Source organism: Eubalaena glacialis, chromosome 9, assembly GCF_028564815.1.
Source record: "Eubalaena glacialis isolate mEubGla1 chromosome 9, mEubGla1.1.hap2.+ XY, whole genome shotgun sequence".
In the NCBI taxonomy this organism is placed as follows: Eukaryota; Metazoa; Chordata; class Mammalia; order Artiodactyla; family Balaenidae; genus Eubalaena; species Eubalaena glacialis.
This window is the reverse complement of record NC_083724.1, coordinates 41,882,819-41,893,153: the sequence shown is the minus strand read 5'-3', so window position 1 is coordinate 41,893,153 and position 10,335 is coordinate 41,882,819.

Below are 10,335 nucleotides of genomic sequence, written 5' to 3'. Positions count from 1 at the left end.
AAAAAACATAAACAAAATAGAATTGGAGTACTTCCTAGGAAGACATGCACTGTTGTCAGATAATTTGGCCAAGAACTGAAACCCATTCCCTGTTTAATAATGACATGTTAACGGGAGGTGGCAGAGATGCAGTTCTAAGTTGGACACAAAGCAGTAGGCAACACCGGGGACCACCCAGGCGAGGTGGGGGTAGAGACTGCCTCTGGGCCAGCACGTGGGTGAAGTCAAAGGAGCAACAAAGTACGAAGGGAGTTTTGTGAGGTCTGTAAAATAGGTAAATCTAAACATGAATGCCTGAGAGAACTGTGGGCCTGTTTACTTTTCCCATTGACCCTCGTGAGATACAGAAATTGAAAAATAATGTGGTTATGTATTCAGGTTACCTCCCCCATTCCACCAACTAATCAGCACCATGTACCAAATCTGAATCCTGAAAGGAGGGAACGCTGTTTCCAAAAGGAAGCAAAGGCTCTCCCTAGTATCCCAGTCCGGGATGAGAGGTGTCCAGGCGGTCGGTGGATCGTGTCAACTTGACCTTACAATCACCCAGGAGGTTGAGGTTGGAGAGTGGGGTGTTGAAGAGGTAGTCAACACTTACCTCATAGAAGTGTTGAGAGAATTAAATGAATGACATCACCACATCCGGCACATGGTAAGTGCTCAGTAAATATTACCTATTGTTAAATTTTTTAAAAAAGCTTTGTCAACCATAAAATGCTATACAAATATTTATACTGTATAGTTTATTTTAAACACCATCACGATTAGATCCTGATTCTTCAGGATCGCAATCTAGACCTCTTTGCAACATGCCACACTATGCTTATTTCATGTACTATTACTTTAAATTGAACCTTTTTTCAATAAACTGCATTATATAAACTTGTTCATAAACACTAGTTTTGTGCATGGGGTGCTGTGTATCTTTCAGATATTTCCATAATACATATGCACAATGTAATATAGGAACATAGATTTTTCTTTTAAAGAGCAAAGCTTCAGCAGTTTCTCCTGAATTTTATTCTGTCATTTGACTACATTATATTTCTGATGTTCAATTTGTACTGAGTACATTACGGACTTCTCTAGGGAACAGAAAGAAATTTTTTAAGTAAACATAAAATGCTTTTATAAATCAAAACATGTGAATAAGATTTCTGTTAAAAATGTTCCAGTCAGTTTTGAGACTTGAAATAAAGCTGTCTTTAACATAATAAAAACCATTAACCCAAAGGCAACAACAAAATAATAACTTATTTGTTATAGAAGTAATGCATAGGCTTATGTTAAAAGGTTAGTTGTTATATAAATACAAAGGGAATCTTGCTCTAAACTAATTGTAAAGAAACTTAAAAAGCTGTAAATTCTGTGCAGTCTGATTTAAGCTGGCAATAAGAAGTGAAAATTGTTTGAAATCCATACATAATGGTTTATATCATAAACTAGCCATAGTGTCTCTCATGCTGCAGACTCAACCATATTCTAAATATCATGGAATATCATCTCCATATTAGGTCTGTGAGAGCAAGACCTTGCCTGGGCCACTCACAGCTGCATTCCCAGTAACTAGAGCAGTGTTTGCCATTGCAGGGCTCAATAAATATTTCTTAAATGAATATAAATGAATGAATAATTCACATAGACACTCAGTGATTTAAGAAATCCCAATCATCGAGAGTTTGGGATTAGCAGATGCAAACTATTATATATTGAATGGTTAAACAATAAGGTCCTACTGTATAGCACAGGGAGCTATATTCAATATCCTGTGATAAACCATAATGGAAAAGAACATGAAAAAGAATATATATATATATATGTATAACTGAGTCACTTTGCTGTACAGCAGAAATTTACACAACATTGTAAATCAACTATACTTCAATAAAATTATATATAAAAAAGAAATCCCAATCATCAAAATACCAAATATAAAAATAGGTAATTAGGGGACTTCCTTGGTGTCACAGTGGTTAAGAATCAGCCTGCCAGTGAAGGGGACACAGGTTCGATCCCTGGTCCGGGAAGAGCCCACATGCCGTGGAGCAACTAAGCCCGTGTGCCACAACTACTGAGCCTGCATGCTGCAACTACTGAAGCCCCTGCACCTAGAGCCTGTGCTGTGCAAGAAGAGAAGCCACAGCAATAAGAAGCCTGCACACCGAAATGAAGAGTAGCCCCTGCTCGCCACAACTAGAGAAAGCCCACGTGCAGCAACGAAGACCCAACGCAGCCAAAATAAATAGATAAATAAATAATTTTTAAAATTAAATAATTTAAAAAAATAGGTCATTAGGGAATGATAATTTAATATACGAAAAGTCCTGTGAGCTTGCAACTTTGGCACAGGTCAAAGTGCAATGGCATGGAGGTCTGGAAATGTCAACTCAGCTAACTAACAAACTGTGTTCAGTAAGTCACACAGTTAAGCCATTTACCTTCTCTGATTTCAGTTTCTTCACCCCTAAAATGAAGGGGGTACTGGCTGAAACTAATGATTCTGAGGGCTCTTACAATTCTAAAACTCCATGGTGCTGTGAGGTATAAAGGTCCATCTCTAAGGCATTTATGTGTAGGTTTACTCATTTTTCTTTAAGATAAAAACAGGGAAACTTGTAGCTAAATCACTGTCAAAACTGGCAATGGAGACTTCTGGGTGTCCCCCAAACCTGTTCTCCCCTTCTTCCTGGGCACAAAGTTAGACTGCATTTCCCATCCTCCTCTACAGTGTGGTGTGGCCATGTGTCCAAGTTCTAGGGATAGAATATTAGGAAGTGGTGTGCACCACTTTGAAGTGTGGCTCAGAAAAACCTTCCGTGTATGCTCCTCCACACCCTTCCCCTTCCTGCTGTCCAGAATGGTGACGTCCCCACCCCCTAGAGTGCCTTAGAAGCCATGTGTAGAGTCACCATCAGTCTGCTCTCTGAATAACTGTGTTGAATAGAACACCTACTCACTCTCTCACCCTGAAATGTTGGGAGGCAGTTCTCCATGGGTCTCTCATGTTTCTGTGAGTCCTGTGAGCAGAGGCATTGGCTGCCTTTGTTTCAGGCTATGTTTTCAAAGATGTGAACAGCTTTGGAAGACAGAGATAGTGTCTCCCTTAGAAGCAAAGCACAGGTTGCTTTATTGTCCAGTATAATCAAGATAATATCTCCCTCTGGGACAAAGGGCATCTTCACTTACAGCTCACTATGAAAGATGCACGTCCCCTAAGCTTATGGCTTCTTAGCTTTGACTCAAACCCACTCTATGTGCAATGTTCACTTGGGACACTTCACATCACCCCTGTGGGACTTGGGGAACATGGAAAAATGACACAGACATGAAGCTTTCTGTGGCATAAGTAATCAAGTCATTTGTCTCTGACCCAGAAGTTTCATGTCTTCTGCCAACTTCCAGGAAACTGTGGTAGGCTAACTCATCAGCTCGTGAGTAGGGTAAGATCTCAGATGTTCACAGTTTTTGATACCCACCCACCTTAGAAAAACCCTGGACTCTTATGTGAGCAAGCCATTACATTTCAGGTCTGTTTTTATAGTTTTAACTAATACAGCAGCAGTCACTTTCCTATTGAAAAATCAATAAGAACTTAGAGTAAATTATCTGTAGTCAAATAAGATGATGAAAATAAAGGATATGAGTCTGTTAGATGAAGGATTGAATTAGGTAAATATTTTCAAAATGTGTTCAAGTATACACTAGTCCTATCCAATATCTTGCTGAAAATAATGCACTATATTCAAATATGTATGCAATACACTCACAGTTTCAATTTTATTCCCCCTCCCTCCCTGGAGAGTCACAATGCACATAAGTTTATTAAAGACTCAGAGAAATCCTGTAGTAAAGAAAATTATTTGCATTATTTAACCAGCAGCATCTTCTAAATTTTTTCAGCATAACCTCTATTGACATTCTATGAAATGAGTATTCCATGGAATACACAGAGGGGAAATGCAGGGCTAGATCATTTCTAAAATCCCTTTATACATCTATGATTCAAATGTCTGAAAATAAGTAAGAAACACATTTTTTCATGTATTAGACGAACGTGAGTACACTCAGTGCTTCTTAAACTTTAATGTATCCCCGGGAATCCTGTTAAAATGCAGATTCTGATTCAGAAGGTCTGTGTAGGACCTGATATTCTGGATTTCTAACAAGTTCCCAGGTGATCTCAATGTCACTGGTCCACAGACCATTCTTTGAGTAGCAAGGATCTAGCAATACAAGATCTAAAAAATAATCGTCATAACTTATGATGATTAAGACATTAGCAAATTGGCAGATAAGGCTATGTTACTGCAAATTTTTACTATATATTTAAAGAAAAATGGTCCACACTTGTGGCTTCATATTAGACGACTTAGGGGTGATTTCAGAATTTCTCAAAATTACCTGATGAATTTAGGGACATGTTTACTTACTAGAATAATGTATGTATCAGTGTGGGGTTCTGCATCATTGTGTAGCCTATTCCCAATTTAGAAGTTTGAACACAGACTCAGGCTCTACAGTAAAGACACTGACAAATAATTTATGATTCAACCCAGGAGGAGGGATTAATCTGGCCATATTTTAACCTATATGCTCTGGATTAAAGATGACTAAAATCTTTTCCCCCCCAAATTTTTTTTCTTTTTTTTGTTTTCTCCTAGGTCAGATTTGAACGTTGTTGACCTATGTTTCAAGAATCAATTTCCCCACTCTGCTCTAACAGCTCTAGAGCAGAATTTTTTAAACAAAATATAAAGGCAAGGCATGTGAGATCATGTAGAAAAGTTATAAGGAGATGCGCTTACAGGAGCATAAAAATTTACCATCAGTGAAGTTACTTCCAACAATGAAAACAAGAGAAAGTTTGGCATGTGCTAATTAAGGAATTTGATACGTGTGAATTTGTTTCCAATTATGAGATCTGAGTCCAATAATGAACTCTTTGAACCTGTTTCCAAAGTAACATATTTGGTTCTATAATAAAATTTCATCCCAATCTCTAAGTAAAAATAATTTGCCACCTTCATGATAGTGAGAGGAAAAATGTCAAAGAAGGTACACTGCATGCTCTCAATGGAAAAAATAATTAAAAAAAAAACATTTAAAAGGATCTCGGAAAATTCATGATATTACATGAAATAAGAATAAAAAAGAAAGTACATTGTTCCTGTAAGTAGACAATAAGAAAATGATAGCAGTTTAGTATAAAAATCATGAGTGAACTTTTCTTTCACTTGGCTTTCTGTTAACATTGGATTTCCACTATTAGTAGACATTATGTTATTTAAAATAAGTTTATTAAGACAGTATTAATTATGTTAATGGGACTTGGAAAAACACTGTTTTGTGAATTTTTTTAACATAGAGTGGGAGAAATATTGATTGATCAGAACTTTCTGTCACTGTAGTGTGTAAGACTAAGCTATACATAGGGAATAGATAAGAAACTCAGCAGAAAATAGATGGCATACCCAAAGTGAACCGTTGAGCAGTTTAATAGACTGTTTACAAAGGTGCGGTCTGTCAGGGTTTTGGGAAACCAACAAGGTTTAGGGCAGTTCCTTGGGGTGGCGGGGGGTAGCAGGCAGGGAACTGTTTTCACCACTGCGCTTGAAGGATCAAGGATGGAGCAGTCACTGGGACGAGGCTGGCTGGCTGAATGGAAAGGGGTCACTGAAGGAGGATGGCAGCTAAAGCACAGCCCCGATTCTGCCAGTAGGAGCCCAGGGAATAGATACCCCAACATCCCGTTCCTCCTGCCCTCTCATCTCCTGCTGATGCATCCTAATCATAGATCCCAACCAAAGCCAAAGGACAAGGGAGCTGGTTGGTGCAGGTCAGCTTCCTGGGCCCAGAGCAAGAAGGGTGGACCATGGATCTGGAGGTATAAGTGGAGGAGAAGCAGAACAAGGGGCTGTACAGCAGGGCAGGAATGGGGTCTGTCTCTTTACACACGGGTTCACACAAGGGCTCATGCTAAGTGCTTCAGGCCAATGCTTGTGAAGAAAAATATGGCTAAAGGCATTTCTGAAAACCTGGAGCATTGCATAAACATGTTTGCTTCTCCTTATGTGCAAGAGTGCCCATGCTGTGTTTGCTTGGCTGAAATAAAATGTTCTAAGACATCCTGCACTCTCCTTTGCATTAATAGCGAGAGCTAATGGATCTTAAAATAAGAAGTCTCTCACTCAGACCTTTGTTTAAAAATCTCTCCTGATCACACACTCATAGCAGATTATATATGTATATATGTATATGTACACATAAAAATATATTATATAAAATTAATAAATCACTCTTATTCCCTCACTGAGACTTCTCTTGACTTCCAAATTTCTCCCCCAAAGATACTTTTTAAATTTTTTTTTGCTAGAAGTGTTAATTAATGATGATGGTGATGATGATGATGATGAGAGCTATCACTTATTGAATGCTTCCTATGTGCCAAATCACCTACAGGGTAGTTACTATTATTATCTCTATTTTAGCATCATATGATGAAGAATTGAGGCTAAAGGAAGTTCATTAACTTCTTCAAGTCACATGACCAGAAATAAATGACTAGGGTTTTGGGGGCCGTCAGACTACAGAGCTCAAGATTTTAAACACTCTTTTGCCTCTTTCTCTGGAAACAGTGCTTTATACATTTTTTTTAATATTGAAAAAGATGACTGATGTTCTTTAAAACTTTTGCTTGAGGGACTTCCCTGGTGGCGCAGTGGTTAAGAATCCACCTGCCAGTGCAGGGGACATGGGTTTGAGCCCTGGTCCAGGAAAATCCCACATGCCGCAGAGCAACTAAGCCCATGCACTACAGCTACTGAGCCTGTACTCTAGAGCCTGCGAGCCACAACTACTGAGCCCACGCACCTAGAGCCTGTGCTCCGCAACAAGAGAAGCCACCTCAATGAAAAGCCCGCGCACCACAACGAAAGAGTAGCCCCCGCTCACCGCAACTAGAGAAAGCCTGTGCGCAGCAGCGAAGACCCAACACAGCCAAAATAAATAAATAAATTTATTTTTAAAAAAACAAACTTTTACTTGAAAGCTAATCACATAAAATGCAAGACTGCCAAAGATGGAGGAAAACAAGAGAAAAGACATCAGAGGCAGGGTGAACTAAGGGGAAATGTCGACTAAAGAAGGTTCTAAATTGATCTCAGTCTCCTCGCAAGCACCCGCCATTCACGAATGTTCTCTGTTCTGTGCCTTTCCATCTAAACTGGAATATTTGTCCTCCCCTTTCCTAAATGATTGCTGTGAACACTGGTAGCTAAGTTTGATCATTTCATTGAATCTATATTAAAGTCCTACAAAGCTCTAATAGAATGGTTTTGCTGTAGGCCTTAAACTTATCCCATGTCAGCTTTGTTCAATGAAATTCTGAGAAATGTGATAGAATCGCGTAATGTGCATATGGCCACATTGCATCTGTCAGTGTAAACCAGCTTTACTAACATGTTAAGCTGCTTTTATAAAACATACTGATCAACCAAACCAAATATGGAGAGCCAAATGTTATCCATGTTACTTCATAGACTTCAGTGCTCAGGATATTAAAACATTTTAAAGAAATTAATAATTCTCACCCTACTTTGGAATATCAAGGATAAATAGACAATTATAGATTATTGAGGCTTGATACTTCTCCAACTCTGGATAACTTGGCCCATTTCTCTATCATATCATATGATAGCCCAGAAAAAGGTATAAAAATGGAACCCTTCGGTAAGCCAATTTAATGACTTGTTAACAACTTTGACAAAAAGTTGGTGATGAAATTAAAATATTTATGTAAAATGACATATTGAGGTTAACAGTGGGATTCAATTATGCATGATATCCATTAACATGGAAGGTTGAGAAGTTGCTGTAAATTTCCTAAAGCTTGGACTGCCCCATAGCTTAAGCCATATCTTGCAGAAGAGATGAGAAAGAGTTCATTGGCTCCAAACTGATCTGATTTACCTTGTGGCTGTGTGCCAGTCTGTACTAGTGCAGAGGTGTGAACTGAAGGCTACCAAAGACGATTCTGTTGTATCCCTTGTTTTTACGACAGGCTAGAAAAGACTTTATCTGGGCCAGACCTGAACTTCTGAACAGCTTTGGGTAGCTGTTTGTTGTTTTTGCCTCACTGGTATCTATGCTCTTTTTCCCCAAGTTACAATATTTCAAATTTCCTTTGGGAAGCTACTCCATGCCCAATCTCAGATCACATGGTTTGAGATGGATCAATATGACCCACATTTCAGCTACCAAAAGCACTGAATTTCCTTAGTTGTGTTGATTCATTCAAAGGTGGGCTCATAAACTGGATCTGCCCTAGCATCAAAATTCCATCCCTCTAGGCATACTGATTGGTTCAGAGAGATGGGCATAAACCCAAGTTAATCCAACCATGGTCAATTCAGGCTTGAGAAGGTACACCCCCCAAAAAAGTCTTTTCTGCTAGGATGACTAGCACAAACAATGATATAATCTTAGAGCTATAGGGCACCTGTATGGAGTTCAGGAATGAAACTCATGAACATAATGCAGAAAAAGTGGAGAATCTGATACCTGATCATGTTTTTTGAGCCCCTGGATCAAAACATGCCTGAAGATATGAGTATTGGACTTCCAGTGATATTAGTTAATTTATCCTTCTTTTTGCTGAAGTTAGTTTGAATTGAGGTTTCTGTCACATGCAACAAGAGAGTTCTAAATAATATACCTCCTAACTATATTTAGTCTTACCTTCTAGTTCTTCTAGAAAAATCCCACTACTTGATCTAGCACTCCCCCGTTAAAGAAAGTTTAACAATGACTCTTCAGTGCTTAGCCCGACAGGCTGGATCTGGTTTAGGCCTTTCCTTGGCTGACTCAGGCATGTGGCTTAGCAGCATGAGGCCAGTTGGGAGAAAGAACAAATAGGACTTGATGGCAAATAGTCAGGGGGCCATAGCCTGCTTGGGAGAGGACAGTTGTGGTGTCTGGGAACAGTGCCCTGTGGTCATTTCTAAAATCAGGAGTAAAATAAATATGGACAATTGGAGACATAAAACAAATATTTCAGAGACGTCATTCTGGGAAGTCTCCGTCACCAAAAGGAATAGCAGTGACACTGCAGCTCAAGGGCTAGGTGAGTTTCCCTCAGTCCATTGGTTCTGCCTGGCTGCAAGCAGGCAACTAGCCATGTGGTTGGGCCACCAGAGCTCACTCTGGACAGCGACCGTGCTGAGCCTCACCTGGCAGGGGAACACAGGCCACTACCAAATGCGCTCACCCTGTTGATAGTCACTTGAGAAGTCAGATGGTCCGGAGCCCGCCCCATGAGCCCGTTAGCAGCTTCAGCTGGAGAAAACAGAGGCCGGGAAGCAAAGTTGCTGCCAACAGGTGCAGCCGGCCTTCCAGTCCCCGGGGAGGAGTTGTGTGCATTGGCTTGGAGAGCAACTCAGACCTGGGCTTAAGTCCCAGATCCACCACCAGCTAGAGGTAAAACCTTAAGCAAGCATTTAAATTGTCTATGCCTCAGCCTTCTCATCCACAAAATAGTAGTTCTTCCCTCAGAAGGTAATTGTGAAGCTTCATTGAAAAACGTGTAAAACTGCTTCGCACAGAGAAATACTCTACATGCTATCTCTCATTATACCCCTACACTGCAGATAAGCTGGATATACCATTTCCTATACATAGCTGGTGCTCCCCATCTTTACACGTTCCATTTTCTTCCCTTATGTTTCCCTCCTGAAATTCTACCCATCCATTAAAATTTAATTCAGAAGTCATGGCTTTCATGAAGGCTTCCTTCTAACTAGATAGAATCTTTCCTTTGGCTCTAGCTTTTTGTAAGAGATAGAAACTTGCTTCATATAGGGCAGGAGTTCTTAATCCTGGCTGCATATTAAAACCACTTGGAAATCTGTTAAAAAATATTGATGCCTGGGCCCCTATCCCAGAAATTCTGATTTAATTGGTCTGAGGTGAGGCTCAAGCATCAATATGTTTAAAAAGCTCCCTAGGTGATTCTAATGTGCAGCCAAGATTTAGAACTGATGGTTGAATAAGTATGTTCTTAAATAATGTTTATCAATGAATTCAAGCTAAGATATTAATGGCTTAAAGTTTTAATAGATTAACCTTTAAAAGACTTGCATTTTTATTAAAAGCAATGCAGTCCTGTGTCCCAAGAATACAAAGGTAAATAATATTTTTTAAAAATGTTTAACCTAAAGGAAGGAATCATAATTTAACTAAGGAGGTGCCTGAGTGCTGTGAGCATAGAATATGATATGTGAGTAGTATTCTAGAAATATGTCTAAAGCATTTTGGAGCAGGAAGGGGAAAAGCCCCCCA